This window comes from Pelmatolapia mariae, linkage group LG10_11 (genome assembly GCF_036321145.2).
Source record: "Pelmatolapia mariae isolate MD_Pm_ZW linkage group LG10_11, Pm_UMD_F_2, whole genome shotgun sequence".
NCBI lineage: Eukaryota > Metazoa > Chordata > Actinopteri > Cichliformes > Cichlidae > Pelmatolapia > Pelmatolapia mariae.
Window position 1 is genome coordinate 1,597,554 of NC_086236.1, and position 16,499 is coordinate 1,614,052.

General features: G+C 40.6%; 2 long non-coding RNA genes across 2 annotated transcripts in view; one reads left to right on the forward strand and one right to left on the reverse strand.

Annotated features, from left to right (window-relative positions):
- LOC134637831 (uncharacterized) overlaps positions 1–15,888 on the forward strand; it is a 253,854-nt gene extending 237,966 nt beyond the window's left edge. Inside the window, exon 2 of the long non-coding RNA XR_010095184.1 lies at positions 12,431–15,888. This is a non-coding gene — a long non-coding RNA (uncharacterized LOC134637831). The remainder of the gene's footprint in view (positions 1–12,430) is intronic.
- On the reverse strand, positions 364–1,873 carry LOC135933673 (uncharacterized). Its single transcript, XR_010573883.1, has 3 exons — positions 1,733–1,873; positions 764–856; positions 364–636 (listed from the first exon to the last, which is right to left on the reverse strand). It is a non-coding gene; the product is annotated as an uncharacterized LOC135933673 (long non-coding RNA).
- Positions 15,889–16,499: the final 611 nt, after the last annotated feature.

The window sequence follows — 16,499 nt, forward strand, 5'->3', positions numbered from 1 at the left end:
CAAACCCCAGCAGACACACTGGGTCATGAGTGAAGCTGTTTCACCTGCACAGGTGAGACTTTAAAGCCACAGCAGAACCAGAGCTGTGGGTTTAATGCCTGTCAGAGCTCCAACGTGACCTCGCTGAGAATATTAAGCCTGCTCGTCCTCGTCACGAGTGTCCCCGTCAGACTGACGTCCTCCGTGGAAACTCAACTCACCACATAGCTCGTTCTTTATTGGTCCCTGTGAGGACGCACGGTTTCTGTCCTGAGCTTACGTGTGGTTGGTCAGATGACAGCACCTCTGAAGAATGACCCCACAAACCAACCTTCAAATTAAACCATGACCAGAAAAACTGAGCTTTATTGTTTCAGACAGGAAAAATGTACAAATGAGTTCTTCTTAAAATACTTTTTTAATCTCTACAATCTGATCCTCTCGCATTTTAGCCTCGGCTGAGATTGGCATGGCACGACTGATTCTGCCTTCAACCCCGTCCTCCATGTTATAGCCGAGGACCTCTGCCAGTTTTTGAGTTGACACGTAGAACTCCTGCTGCTTCTTCACCTCCACCTTAACCCGAGCGATGTTTTTATTGATGGCTGAGACGGATTTGATTTCAATTCTCCCGGTCTGGACGGGTGCACTCTGAACCTGCACAAAGACAAGAAGCTCTGTCTTTAACACTTATTACAGACGGTGTTTTCATCAGTGTTGGCTGAGCTTGGTTCAGCTACATATATAAAGTGAACATGACTTTGAGGCTGGAAGCAGCCGCTACCTTTGAAGTTCCAGCAGCTGGAGTTACTTCTGGAGCTGGATCGCTGAAACCGGTCTTATTCTTTTTGGGCTTCAATGGTCCACCAAGTGCAGCCTGAACAAACCACCATCACAAAGTTAAAAGATGAGCTGGCAGATCAGATATTTCAGTTGTCAGATATTTAAACCTGAACGACGTTTAAGGGGAAAACCAAACGGGCACTCTGGTTTATCTTTTGAGGCAGTTGTTGCCTTTTATTGGATCTGATGGCAGAGAGCCGACGGCAAAGGGCCGCAGGTTTTCATTCATTCATTTCATTTATTTGTTCATTTCAGGCACAAAAAAAATACGTATATTAAACATAAAGTGCACAAAAAATTAAATAAATTCAACATCTTTCTTCAACAGAATTGCAGACTGCACAGATGGTACCTTCCCAAAGGAAAAGTACTGTAGCTTACTAGGGTATATTAGACATTTAACAGTTACTATATACAGTAATGGACTTCTATACATTTTACATCAGATTAAAACTTTGGTTGTAAGATTCAGATAATTATTTATTAAAAGCGAGACATTTTAAATGAGAATAAGAAAGAAAAGTATGTCTTTGTGCCCCCTTTTCCCTGTTCATGCCCTATCGGCCCCCCTGGCTAAACTTTGCTAGACCCGCCCCTGCACAGTTACCAGCCGTCAGCTACGTAGAAAAGGATCCTGGTCTAGAAAATAATATTAAATAAATTCTAACAACAGCTTATCAAGCTTAAACGTGCTGCTGTTGTTCAGCCGCTGGTTTCCTCTTTCTGGTGCAAAGTGGGCCAAAAACAAACAACAGAGACGGACTCGCGACAGAAAAGCCGATCAGCTGATCATTAAGCAGTTTCACGATTGAAGTAGCGGCAGGAGAGGGAGAGAGAGAGAAGAGGCTCCATATATCGGTTGTTAAGCTTAACGTGGGAACGCTTTACAAACATTCAGAGATAAACTTACACACTTGCTTTACTTCTCTCTGGGATAACTTCCTCGGAGATGAAATGCTGGTTTGCTAGGAGGCTACAAATACACACAGCCGCTCTATCACGTGAGCACACTGCTCCGACAGCTACGGTTATGAGCCGAGTTACGTCGTGTCGCAAGTTTTGTGAGGTGCTTTTTTGATATTTAATGGATCGGATTACATTTTTTATTTCTCTCCGATATCCGATCCAGTAATTTAGGTCAGTATCGGGCCGATACCGATACATAATATCGGATCGGTCCATCTCTAATTAAAGCATAAACTTATTCCTGCAGCCCCGCCAAAATAAAATCATAATCCTGTAATGAGCCAGGATTTTAAAAAAAAGGCCCTCCCAGGATATAAGATTGGAAATATTTTGGTTGACGAGGAGGGCTCTAAAACTGACCTCTTCAAGGTTTAAATATGAGAGCGGGAACAGTCTGAGAAAACCAACACAAACACTAAAAAACAAGATCATGTGCAGGGAAAGAAAACAGGCAGTAGAAAGAAAATATAACCTGAATAATAAATGGTTGCCATGGCGTCACCCTGCCAGTGCTGGGTATACAGTCTGGTCCAAAAATATTTATAACTTTTCTCGTTTTGGTTCTGTACATCGCCACAGTGAAGTTTAAATGAAACGACTCCAATGCAGACTTTCAGCTTTGATTTTTTTTTTTAAACACATTCCTTTAATTTCAGGGGCGCAAACGTAATCGACAAATAAGTACAAATAAAATGTTCATTTCTAATACTTGGTGGAAAACCCTTTGTTGGCGATGACAGCCTGAAGTCTTGAACTCTTCATCATATGCTGGGTTTCCTCCTTTTGCTCTGCCAGCGCTCTCAGCTGCTGTTTGTTTGGTGGCCTTTCTGTCTGAAGTTTAGTCTTCAACAAGTGAAACACTCAGTTGGGTTAAGATCAGTGACTGACTGGGCCATCGAGAATATTCCACTTCTTTGCTTTAACAGATGTGTCTATCTGGATGAATGTGATCTGGTGATTTCACTCTTACCTTGTCAGGCTGGAAGCTTTTCCACTGATCTTTAAAAGAAGAAACTGTGTTACTTTTGTTTTGAGGTAAAACTTTCAAAGGGCAAATGAGTTTCTGCTGTTTAAATGTAATTTACTCCCCAAGAGGTGAGCCTGGGGAGGAGCTCATGACGGTAGGTAATGGTAGAATTCTTATCTCAAAGCTCCAACACACATTGAAAGTGTCTAAAACTACAGCCGACCCACTGTGACCCCTTTAGGTGTTCTTACGTACCGACTTCAGGCTCCTTGTCGGCTGATTTTGAATCACCTTCACCACGTTTCCTCTTCTTCCCTGAAAATTACATTTTAAAAAGTTGAACACAGAGATTTTTAAGGTTGAATATGTCAATAGATGGTTTTCAATGAATAATAATTCGACACTTAGACTGTTTGCTCTAAATTTTACTTTTGTCTATATACCAAAGTTTTATTAAGAAAAAATGTATTTATATACATTTTGGTTTGTTTTGGTTTGATATGGATTTCCTGTTGAGAAATGTGTAATACTCAAAAAATTGTTATAGTGACATCCCTAAATGATACTGGCATATAATCCAAAGGGAGGGCTATGGATCATCTAAACATATCAAGTTTAGGAAAAAATTATTTAAAAAATTGTAGGCCGTCCATCAATCAGTAATCTTCAGTTTATCCTCATCAGGGGAGCTGGAGCCTACATGGGGCGAGAGGTGGGACACACCTGCACAGGTCACCAGTCTGACGCAGGGCTAACACAGAGTGACAGACACCTGTTCACACTCATATTTGCAATTTTCATGTTTTTGCTTCTTTTTTTTTTCTTTTTTTTTGTTTTGTGGCTCAGCTGCAGGTGAGGGGTGGAGCAGTGGGTTCAGGGTGTGGTGTCAGGAGAGGCTGACTCACACACCTGACCGCCATTATCTAATCATGTCTCTGCTGAGCTGAGAAAGCACTGAATAAAACTTTGACTTACAAGCCCTGAGATTCTTTCCAAGCTCAAAACCTGTTTCTAGAAGTGTGGCTTAAAGAACACTGAACTACGTGAACTCACCCCCAGTTTTTGGTCCATTCTTCAGTTGTTCAACGAAGGGTTGAAGCAGTTTCTGGACTGGTTGATCCCTCCTTGGAATCTGATCCATTGCATCTCTGATTTTCCGGATAGATCTTTCCAGTCCGTGGTGCTCAATGATTTTTTGGGGCAGCTGTTCTCTGAACTTAGCAGTCTTCCTTTGTTTGGGGATTTGCACTATTTCCAACATCTTGTCGCACTGTGGGTTGTCTAGCTCCTTGAGAATGGCTGTCAGAGCTGTTTTCCACTCATCCACTGAAATTGTCCACATCTGAAACAGTCAGAAATAGTGCCTCTTTTACTCTACCACCTTTATCTGACAGAAATGATTACTGGATATTTATATCAAGATTTGACATTATATATATCCCATGTAGTGCACTGGCAATGCAGCAGGCCCACCACTCGCAGGAGGGGCTGTTTGGTGCTTTGTGGACTGGATGGCAGTCATAGGCAGAGGTTCAGCTGCGGTTGATTGAGTATTTGACTAAGATGCATCCTAGGTGAGCCATATCCTACCAGTAGGAGGCCCTGGGACAAACCCAGAACATACTGGAGAGACGATATCTCTCAAATGGCTTAGGAACGTGCGGGTACCCTCTCAAAGGAGGTAAGCTGGAGGAAGTGGCTGGGGAAAGGAAGCTCTGAGCATCTCTGCTTAGACTGCTGCCCCTATGACCCAGACCTGAATAAGCAGGAGAAAATAGGATGGGATAGGTTGAATGGTTATATATACAATAATATCCAAAAGTCTTTAATCATACCTAAGTTTTTGCATGCAAGGACCCGGACCTTCTTTTAATTTTTTTTAAATGGTCTGGAGCAATAGTTCCCCAGGGGTTTTTTCCTTGTACCTGACCATTTTCAGAGGAATGCTTTTTTTTTTGTTTGTTTTAAAAATTTTTACCTCACTGAACTGAGAAAAAAAAAAAAAAAACTCAACTCAAGGGAAGAACCAGTATTGCCTGCACATAAGAGTCCTTAATAAAGAACCAGTTTTAAGCTGAATCTTTAGGCTCTTCGTTGCTAGCAGGTTATCACAAAAAATTGTCATTTCTTCTCATTTCTTTAGTTGAAACTGTGAAAATGGCAAAATAACAAATTTTAACATAAAACAGTATTTTTGCACCAACTAGGTGATTCACAAAGAGCTAATAATCCAAAACCTGGCATATCTCAGCATAGTGTGCAGTGTGTCCTTAAAAAATCTGAGGAAACTTGACCAGGGAAGAAAAGAAGTAGCAAGCCAAAAAAGCAGATTAACAGTGTCCGTGTATCTCACAGGCTTTTCATGTCTTTATGAAATATGAAAAAATCCTCACACAGGACCTGAGTGATGACCAGGACTGAAGCGTTGGAGTTGCACATCAGAGCGTGTGGAGATGACAACAGGACCATTCTTTGCAATTATCATCATGGCGCCTTTAAAAACCTCTCTATCAAACAGGTTTTCTTGCCCTGTCATCTAGGATACTTTCTCTCCTGTTTCACTAACTGAGCTGGTAAAACTAGTGAATTCAGTGAAAGCATCCTCTTGTCCTCTTGACACTGTACCTGCATCATTATTCAAGAATGTCTTCCAGGTTATTGGGCCATCTGTGCTCACTCTAATCAACTCTTCACTGGCGTCTGGTATAGTTCTGGTTTATTTTAAAAACGCTGCTGTTTTCCCACTTTTTAAAAAAACCTCAGCTAGACCCGTCTCTTTGGAGCAGCTACAGACCTATCTCTAAATTACCATTAATCACTAAGCTTCTAGAAAAGGTTGTGGCTAAGCAACTTATAGCAGCTCTGGACAAACATAGCATTTTTGATAAGTTTCAGTCCGGCTTTCGTAGAGCTCACTCCACAGAAACAGCCCTTCTTAGTGTCTCATGTGACATTTTGATGAATAATGATGCAGGAAAATGCTCGGTCCTACTCATGTTGGACCTCACATTGGCTTTTGACACTGTTGACCACCACATCCTCCTCGAAAGGCTTAAACACTGGGTTGGTGTATCGGGTACTGCCTTGGAGTGGTTCTCCTCATATCTACATAACCGATCTTTTTCTGTGGTGGTCTCCGGTTTCAGGTCATCCTCTACCTCCCTTACTTGTGGTGTCCCTCAGGGTTCGGTTGTGGTGCCTTTATTGTTTTTAATATATCTTCTCCCCCTCCAGCATATAATGGGCTCTTTTGAGGACATTTCTTATCACTGTTATGCTGATGATATTCAGTTGTACGTTTCTTTTAAGCCCCAAGGATTTATCTAAGCTTCAGCTTTTAAATGATTGCTTAGATTCTATCAAACGTTGGATGGATGCAAATTTCCTCCAACTCAACGAGGGGGAAAACTGAAGTCCTCGTATGTGCTCCGGACAGATTTTTATCCCAGATAGTGAAAGCCCTTGGTCCTCTCTCAGTGTATGTTAAATCCTCTATCAGGAATTTAGGTGTCACTTTTGACTCGATTCTCACATTCGATGTGAAGTCTCTGGTTCTGTCTTGTTTTTATCATTTAAGAAATGTGGCTAAGTTAAGCCCTATTTTATCTCACTCTGAACTGGAGATAGCTATACATGCATTTATTTCCTCACACTTGGACTATTGTAACTCTTTGTTTATGTGTCTAAGCAAAGGTTCTGTGGATCGTCTGCAGGTTGTGCAAAACGCTGCAGCGAGGCTTTCGACTAAATCCTCTAAGTATTCACATGTGACACCGTTGTTATCTCAGTTGGCTTCTTATTGAACTCAGAGTACATTTTAAGATCCTGGTTTTAACTTCTAGAGCTTTGCATGGACTGGCACCAGACTACATCTCCGATCTGCTACAGCCCTATGTCCCCAGCAGGTCCCTGAGGTCATCTGATCAGGGCTTACTTGCTATGAAACAGACTAAGATGAGAACTAAGGGTGACAGAGCTTTTGCCACTGTGGCCCCGAGACCTTAAGAACTGTGGACTCAGTCGTTGTTTTTAAAAAACAACTCAAAACTCACCTTTTTAAACCTGCTTTTGATTAAATTTCTGCCTGTTTTATATTGTCTGTTTTACCTTTTATTATTTGTTATCTTATGTGCAGCACTTTGTGACTCTGTCTAGAAAGGTGCTATATAAATAAAATGTTATTTATTTTATTTTATTTATTACTTCTTTTATGTTCACAGCTCTGAATGAATCTTCAGATGCTTTTGGTGACTTTTTCACTGGTTTCGTTAAAAAAAAGACTGCTGTTTGCCCAAAGCTGGCTTTAACTCACGGGCTTTTCCTGCTTATAATGCACTGCCAGGTGAGTAGTTACCATGGAAGCTTGTGTGAAATGCACTTTAGTGTCTCTCCCTATTGTGCCGTTTTGCCGTCGCCAGAGGTTGCAAAAATACAGACATTCTGTACTTAAGTAGAAGTACAGATACAGTCCTGATCGCATAGTTTGCATGGTTGGATCTTAACAAGGTTCCAAATCGAGCTTCAACATGCAACAAAAAGAAAGGGGAGTGAGACAAAACATTTTTTGAGCATGCAATTTATTGAAAACAACACTTAAACTGAAACAGGCTGTTTTACAGCCTAGTAAACAGTTTAGGACCACATTACTTTAAAAGGCCAAATCTGTGCACAAATGGGGATTCATTGTCATTTTCTGTCAGGTAGTCACGCTGTCATGATGTTCTGATGCCAAAGGCAAAAAAAACTTTCCCTTATTGAATGTGGTCGGGTTGTTGAACTGCATAAGCAGGGTCTCTCGCAGCGCACCATCGCTGCTGAGGTGGGACGCAGTAAGACAGTCATTTGGATTTTCTTAAATGATCCTGAAGGTTATGGAACAAAAAAGTCAAGTGGAAGACCCAAAAAATTTTCACCAGCACTGAGCCGGAGGATCCAACTGGCTGTCTGTCAAGACACTGGACGATCCTCAACGCAAATAAAGGCCGTTACTGGTGCAACTGCAGCTCCAGTGAAGGGCTTCAAAAACAAAAAACGTCTTCAAAGGCCTCGATTCCTTGAACGCCACAGAACTGACTGTTTGGACTGACAGAGAGCACCAAACACTGGACACTGAAAGGTGGAAGAAAGTTTTATTCTCTGATGAGAACAAATGTAACCTCGATGGTCCTGATGGTTTCCAACGTTACTGACATGACAAGCAGATCCGACCTGAGATGTTTTCTACGCGCTACATTGGAGGGGGCGCCATGATGGTCTGGGGTGCTTTTTCCTTCAGTGGAACAACAGAGCTTCAGGAGGTGCAGGGGCGTCAAACAGCTGCTGGTCCAGATTTTGCAGAGAGCATCCCTCATGACTGAGGGCCCTCGTCTGTGTGGTAACAGGACAACGCTACAGTACACAATGCTGCAGCTTAAGGGACTTCTTCCAGGAGAATAACATCATTTGGACCATCCTGCGTGTTCCTCTGGTAGGGCTGCAAACATTTGATCTGCTGTATAACAGCCTGTTTCAGTTCAAGCGTTGTTTTCAATAAATTGCATGCTCAAAAAATGTTTAGTCTCACTCCCATTTCTTCTTGTTGCATGTTGAAGGGTTACTTGGAACCTTGTTAAGATCCAACCATGCAAAATATGATTTTTTGCCATTTTTTCAGGTGGTCTTAACACTGTATCAGTGTTAAAAAAATACTTCAGTAAAAGTTGAAGTACTTCTTAAACTTTTTTGCTCAAGTAAAAGTGAAAAAGTACCGGCTCTGTACTAAGAACATAAAAGCAGCTTCATGAATGACAATTCCATTAACCATTTTTGTGCAAAGCTAACCGATCCTTGTGCTATATTAATGTAATAATAAAATGACATTTGCAGATGGAATTACAAACTGTTTTGCAATCTAAATTCAATACTAATAAATAGACTTTGCTGATGTTCTACTTAAGTTATTCAAGCTAAGAAAAAGAGAGAATTTTTTTTCAAAAAAAACAAAAAAAACCCTAAATTGTAGAGGGTGACCTTGCCTCTAAACAGGAAAATGAGTAGGGAAGAGAAAGTGGATTTGGCAGGTGGGGGATGCCTAAAATCAGTTGTTTCTATTGAGAGCTCCAGTAGATTTTCTTAGTGTGCACAGTGTGATCAGCTGACCTGCTGCTCTTTGTGAATGTATAGAACTGTATTCAACCAGATGTCAGCAGAGGTTTTTATGAAGCAACTTCCAGTCTTCAAAATACTCAGTTTTCATGTTTGTCGTTTATTACATGGACGTGATGACAGTGTTTTAGCTGAAATTTGGGAGCCATTTTAACATTCTGGAGATAGATGGAAGAGGCTGTGGTTTGATGGCATATGTGTGAAAATCGTAAATGATTGATGGAGGAAAGGTAGGGCTCCAAAGCCTTTTTAGACACTTTCCCATTCAACCGAATGGGGAGAAATTTGTTAGGTTTTTGGGAATTTCACGAAAACCTTGGACGAATTGCTACCAAACGTCATAACACGCCATTCCCGGTCGAGCCGCACGAAACAATATAACATGTGAAGGTTTTCTCAAAGCTGCGGGACGAGTTTTGTGGCAAAATTTCAGGCAGAAGAAGTAGAAGAATAACTAGACAGCAAAACTTTCTTCAGAAATTTTGAGTGTGACTATGCTACTGCCGGGTCACTTGTCAGAAAACGTCAGTGGTGGGCAATTAATTTTTATAAGGGGCCACATGAGAAACCCGAGCTGTGTCAAAGGGCCACTTCAACGACAACTTGAACCTAAGTCTGCTCAACTTTCTTCCAATGTAAAATTCACTAAATTATATATTACGAATAGCTGGTACTGGTAATCAGAAGTATAAAACTAAAATAAAATTCTGTAAATATTTATATTGCGCTATGCTATGTGAAATTGTCGCGCATAGATCAAATAAAACAAAAACAACCACCGAATCAGTGTAATTTAAACTTGATTAAATCAACAAACAAACATTTATAGAAATGCAACAATACAGTGACTTGTGTCATGTTTTCCTCCTTTTCAACCGAGTCCAATAAGCACTCCTTAATAAACTCTCCGTCAGAAAATGCCTTACTGTTCCTGGCGATTTTGTGAGAAATTGCATAACTTGTCTGAACGGCTGATTCTCTGGTGGTGTGAAGTTTGGTAAAAAGTCCTTGTTGGGTTTGCAGTTTTGCTAGCAAAGCATCAGACACCCTTGTGCACTCTTTTTCAGACAGATTTCTGTATTTATCCTCATGTTTGGTCGTGTAGTGGCGATTCAAATTGTAATCTTTTAACACAGTGTCAGAAGAAAATTATGTTTTGATCAGTTACATGAAATGTATTTTTTATGTTTATCAGTGAAGCACATGTCTACGTGACTTTTCACCTAATAACTTTTGACATGAACTCTTCTGTGATAAACAACTTACAGCTTCCTCTTATTATTCTAGAACATACAGATTTAGAAAAGGGGAACCTCAGCTCTGAGTTCTGAGAATAATGTTGTCATCTTTGTATACACACACACACATACACACAGAACAATCTTGTATAAATAAAGAACGCAGACGGTGACAAAGCGCGAGTCCATGAGTGTCTCCTGTGTGAGCGCTTCTGTGACCGTCCTCGCGAGTAAAAGAAACTGCAGTGTGTTTGTGCTTTCTACCTCAGGAGTCTTGGCTAAAGAATGAACGGCAGGGTGATTTAAAGAAATCCTCTGTCATTTAAATTGGTCCTTCGAGCCTAGAGATGGAAACACCAGACACGTTTCTGTGACTCCAGTAAGGTCTGATTGCTGCATCCTGGCGTCGTGGGAAAGCCAGAACCGAAGTCTGTCGACAGCCCTCTCCAGGTAGAGGTGAAAGCCCTGGGCGTAAATTCGTATCCAGGCCGGGCCTGGTCCACGACGTTGGGGTCCAGCCAGATGACCTGAACAACCAGCAAAAGACGACTGAGGGTGAGAAAACACTTTTTGGTCTTAAACCGCCGGAAGGGTTTAGAAGAATGCGCAAAATAGGTTAGAAGTAGCCGGAATTACTTCAGGAAATGCGCAAAGGTTTGCTGTAGCCGTAATTACTTCGAAATACGCGTAAAATAGGTTAGAAGTAGCCGGAATTACTTCGGAAAAACACGTGAAATAGGTTGAGTTCGCCGGAAGGAACTAAATTTAGGCTGGTTTTAGAGGTAGCCGGAATTACCTCGTAATAAATTATATTTAGACTGGTTTCAGAAGTAGCCGGAATTACTTCGTGACAAATTAGCGCGCAAATGTCTATCTGTGTGTATGTATATGTGTTTTGTGTATGTGTTTTGGAGGTAAACTAATTTTACAGCACAATACGCTGCTGAGTTGCCTCCAGTTGTTATTGTTGTTTTATTTGCTGTAAGACGCTGAAGTACTGGTGACGAAGAAGTAGGTTGGGTTCTGTCCCGTAAAACTGACATCGCTCCGTGGAAGTAGTCCCGGAGTAGAAGGGCGTGTCAGCAACCACTTCTGAGTCTCATACCAGAGAAAGCTCTGCAGTTGTGTTGTAACAATGGGGAATCAGCCCACAAAACTCACTGCTGACGAGCAGTGGTTAGAAAAGAAATGTCCAGGCACCGGACAAATCAGTGCTTGTAGATGGAGAAATCCTAAGAAAACAAAATGTCCCACTTGGGAAGGGAAATGCAGCCCCTCAACACTTACACAGTTGAAAGAAGCTCTTTTGCAAGAAATAGCAGAAACAAAAAACTTAAAAAAGAAAGGAAAACTCTCGCAAGAATCACAATATTTCCAGGCCTGGAAAGAAGAAGCAGTTAGACGAGAATGGAGAATAAACAAGCAAAATTAACACCTGATGAGAAATGTTTAGAAAAACAACAAACCAGATCAGGCCTAATCCAAGAGAAAGACAGAGGAATGCTTAGTGGAACAGCAAGAGGTAGAGGTAGGCCTATACACACACCAAAAAATAGCTTTAAAACTGCATGCTGGAGATGTGGAAAAGAGGGACATTTTGTACGTGACTGTAAGAAACAAAGAAGCAGTTCAGACTAGGAAGTACTTAATAATCCCTGGTTAAATTACAGATTGGAGATCAAAGTAGAAGTTTAAAAAGGGTTGGATACAGACCCAACTGAATGAATATATGTATATATATATATATATATATATATATATATATATATATATATATATATATAAATAAATAAAAATACTCTTAGGAATAAAGTGGAATAAACAAAAGTTTAAATCAAATTAGAGCTTATCTCTACTATATTCAAACTAATAATAGGGAGCATAGCAACCTTTAAATTGGCATTACCAAATGAAACAAAATTGGTTAAATAACCATGCCCAGAATGAATAGAATGAATGAAAGTAGATAATTCACACAAAAACATTTTAAAATAAAATAGAGAGATGCATAAGGTATATTAAGGCTGCGTCATTGTTCAGCCAAGGAAAGTGTGTGAAAAGGTAGATGTCTCCAGCTTGGGAGGGGTGAAACTGCAGATCACCCCCAGCCCTCGATGGATACATAATAAAATATAAAATAATAAACTATTGTATATTAGTAGTATAGTTGTATATTCTAATATACTAATAAATATTGTAATGTACTATTGCTGTTATAAAAAACAACAAAATAATACCATTAATAATATTAATATTAAATAATAAGAGGCACCTCAGTCAGTTATGATGTGAGGTGGATAATTGTAAAAAGTAGTCTGATTTACGCTTAAGGTTTGCTCAAATTCAGTATAATGATATATGAGTTGAAGAAAATAAGGAAAATACCTAATCTAATCAAGTGCATAGAGACACTTGACCTGCTTGTAAACCTGTCATCCTAGATGAGACTTTATTGAGATGGAGAGCAAACCTGTACTAACAACTAATAAGCCAAACCCGGTATACAACAGCTAAAGCTACAGGTTTGAGAAGCTGAATTACATATGTGGACACTACTAAGCTAATGAGCAAGCTACACAGCAAGTTTTTTTTCATTTGTTTTTCAGAGCAGAAGCTGAATGATATTAAAAGCTCACACATGCAGCTGTGAGCTCAGATTTTTCCCTCACATTTCTGCTTTGTTACTGGCAGCAACTTTTTTCTTTTTGCGTCCTGACTCGTGTGTAAAGCCTTAATGACATCGGCAATTTGTTTTTGTTTTTGTTTGTTTGTTTTGTTGGTTTGAAAAATAACTTTGTGATCATACTTGTGGATCACAGTGACACATAATGATTAGGCATATGATTTACTAATGTCTAGTTTTAAAGCTGTGAGCAATGCATCCACATAGAGATTAGAAGCCTGGTGCATGATGTATATGAAGCTGCTATAGGGAGAATGGAACCTTGTGGGAAGCGTTTACATAAAGAAGTTTTAAAAAAAAAGGCAAAGAAAAAAAAGAAACAAAACAAAAACAAATCCTAACTTAGCAGTTTGAAATATGTGAGATGTGTGAGTTCTTTGAGAAAATAGAAATGACCTAAATGCCTTAAGTCAAAATGTAGTCTTGCACCTGAAAAGAAATAAAACAGAAGAAGCATTCAGTAACTTGAAACTAGCATTACAGATGAATATAGTTTACTTAGTGACTTCAATTTTAATCTAAGCCCATTTGTCTTACCTCACACATGCGAGACAGCTCTAAAATGATGGAATCTTATTGTCGTAATCACAGATTAGAATTGATAAATGATGTCAGTTGAACCTGAGCACACCTTTGGCCTCACCCGAAGAAGGTCATCTACACTGCTGTGTAACAAAACTAGATGAGGAGACAAAGCCGCGAGCTGACATTTACTGTACACCACAAGCTGGTTCCACTGACGTTTTGTAGACGACTCAGCGTCTAAAAGTAGCCATCGGCTATGCAGTAACTACAACAGACAGAGTTGCGGAAGCGAAACCGTTGACATCCTCACACACGCAGGCCAAGATATAAATATATATACTGACAGTCAGTATGTTTTTTCAGCAGCATCACTTTGAAAAATTTGGCAGAACAGAGGAGTGATTACATCTATTGGACATCCAGTACAGCATGCAAATCTTCTGAAAACACTATTAGGAGTGATTACATTGCCAAAACAGTTAGCATTGTGTAAATGTGCTGCGCATCAGAAAGATGAATCAGAAATAACTAAAGGTAACAACTTTGCAGATCAGGTAGCTAAGTTAGCCGAACAACAAACTGTAGACGCATTAATGTCTGCATCCATTATGCAAATATGAACAAAGAGCAGCGCCAACTACAGAACAGAAGACATGGTTAAAGTGTGGAGCACGACTATAATATGATTTGATGTTGTGAAGGTAAACCGATACTCCCCAAGTCCCTGTGCAGAACAGCAGCATTAGTGACACATGGGGTGACCCATGTGTCCTCAGGGCGGATAGTCCAGGTCCTTAATACACACTTTTATACTCTAGTGATTATAGATTTCTTCACAAAATGGCCAGAGATTTATCTAGTGTAAAAAGCAGATGCAATCTCAGTTGCAAAAAGTGACCCTTAGAAAAATCTGTCGGAGAGACAGCTCTGGCAAAACTACTAGAAAATAAGGATATTGTTTTGAACAATAAACTGCCGTAAGACTCTCCAGTCTCTTGCAGGTTGAAACCAAGTGCTATTGACAACACCCATAGCCTGTAAAATTGCAGAGAGACCATCTTGGATACATCAGAGCCACTGCAAAAAGGTTGAGGTCCCGGGAAGCCCCGACACTAAGGAGGAAGCGCCTATGCCTGGTTGTTTCGGGGGTGAGGGTGGTAAGTGCGATTCTGGGGCCCCCGTGGGGTAAGCCCGCACTCCGCTCTCTATCCGATCAACTTTAGGCAGCCAGGTGTAGGTGTGAAGGGGAACCCTGGTGGTTACCTTGACTACAAGGCTCACCCTTACAGGACCCCAGCTGATGCCAACAGCAGCCGAGCCACGAGAAAGAGAAGATGGACGTATGACAACTTATACCTAATGGACATGATACAAGATCACATCCATCTATGGATGAAAAATGCCTGATACAGATATGTGTTTAACAAAACCACAGAGAAAGACTGTTACGTCTGCTCGCACATGCCGAGCACATTAACACAACCATATATGGGAAACACCCTGGGACAGGTGCACTAATTCTGATCTCCGACCACCTTCAGAGTGACTTTTGTAAAGTGCACAACAACAACATCGTCATCCTGATCCAGGAAGAAACGCTCAACTTCAACAGTCAGACCACATGACTCAACCTGGGAAACCGATGTACCTGATAAATTCAAACTTTGGACAATTGGACAAAAGGTACTCAACTCACTCTTCCTGTGGGCAGGAGTTGGAAAACATGCTCTCAGAAGTGAGATAATGGACTATGGATTCGGCTTGTTTCTCAAAGCATCCTGCAAGGTCAACGAGGGACAACATCAAGAAATAGACGCTCTCAGAATTGCTGTAATGCAACATTGTGTAGCACTGCACATGATCCTGGAGAGAGGAGGATTGTGTGTCTTATTCAACACCACATGCTGCACCTACGTACCAGATGTAATGTACATTCTTTAAACATGGCTTCAGATGCTATAGAGACTGTTGATCGTCGTTGGACTTTTCCTGATTTTATTTTGTTTTCTCTATTTGAGTTATTCCTTGTTTAGAAGCTGTAATTTCACAGATGATGAGTTTATCATTCACAGCATACGCAGATGTACTGAAATCAATGAAGATCATGAAGATGAAGAGTAACAAATGATGTACTAACTGAGAATGTGAAAGACAAGTAGTTACTTATTGTACATTTCATTTCGCTGATAAACAGGGCCGGATGTCAGAAGAAAATTATGTTTTGATCAGTTACATGAAATGTATTTTTTATGTTTATCAGTGAAGCACATGTCTACGTGACTTTTCACCTAATAACTTTTGACATGAACTCTTCTGTGATAAACAACTTACAGCTTCCTCTTATTATTCTAGAACATACAGATTTAGAAAAGGGGAACCTCAGCTCTGAGTTCTGAGAATAATGTTGTCATCTTTGTATACACACACACACATACACACAGAACAATCTTGTATAAATAAAGAACGCAGACGGTGACAAAGCGCGAGTCCATGAGTGTCTCCTGTGTGAGCGCTTCTGTGACCGTCCTCGCGAGTAAAAGAAACTGCAGTGTGTTTGTGCTTTCTACCTCAGGAGTCTTGGCTAAAGAATGAACGGCAGGGTGATTTAAAGAAATCCTCTGTCACACAGCAACCTGAGTACCACAGACCAAGCACACAGCTTTACCTTTAATTTCTGTGAACAAGTACTTGGCAGTCCATGTCTTATTAAAAACACGACAGTCATTATCAACTTTTCTTTTCTTAGCGTGTGCTGACATCTTGAGAGTAACATCATTTATTGCTGTTCACCTTCACTCAAAGCTCGCATCACGCATATACGTCAATGTGTAAGTAGCGTAGCGCTTTTCAAAATAAAAGCAGCACCGTCGTATTGCACGCACTACAGATATTTCATTAATCTATCTAGTTGTAATTTATTATTGGCCTCACGTGGGCCACAAAAGGACGCACAAAGGGCCAGATGTGGCCCACGGACCAGGTCTGATCTATGTGGTTGGAGCAAAGAACTGCTGAGTTTTAAATACAGAGTCATCAGTACACAGGTGTGAGGGCCGGTTACTATAGTAACTCCGGTGAGTGGCAGGTGGGGGAGGGGACACACACACACTCTGCAGTTAGGGTCAGACACAGAGAGAGGAAAACAGGATTTAAG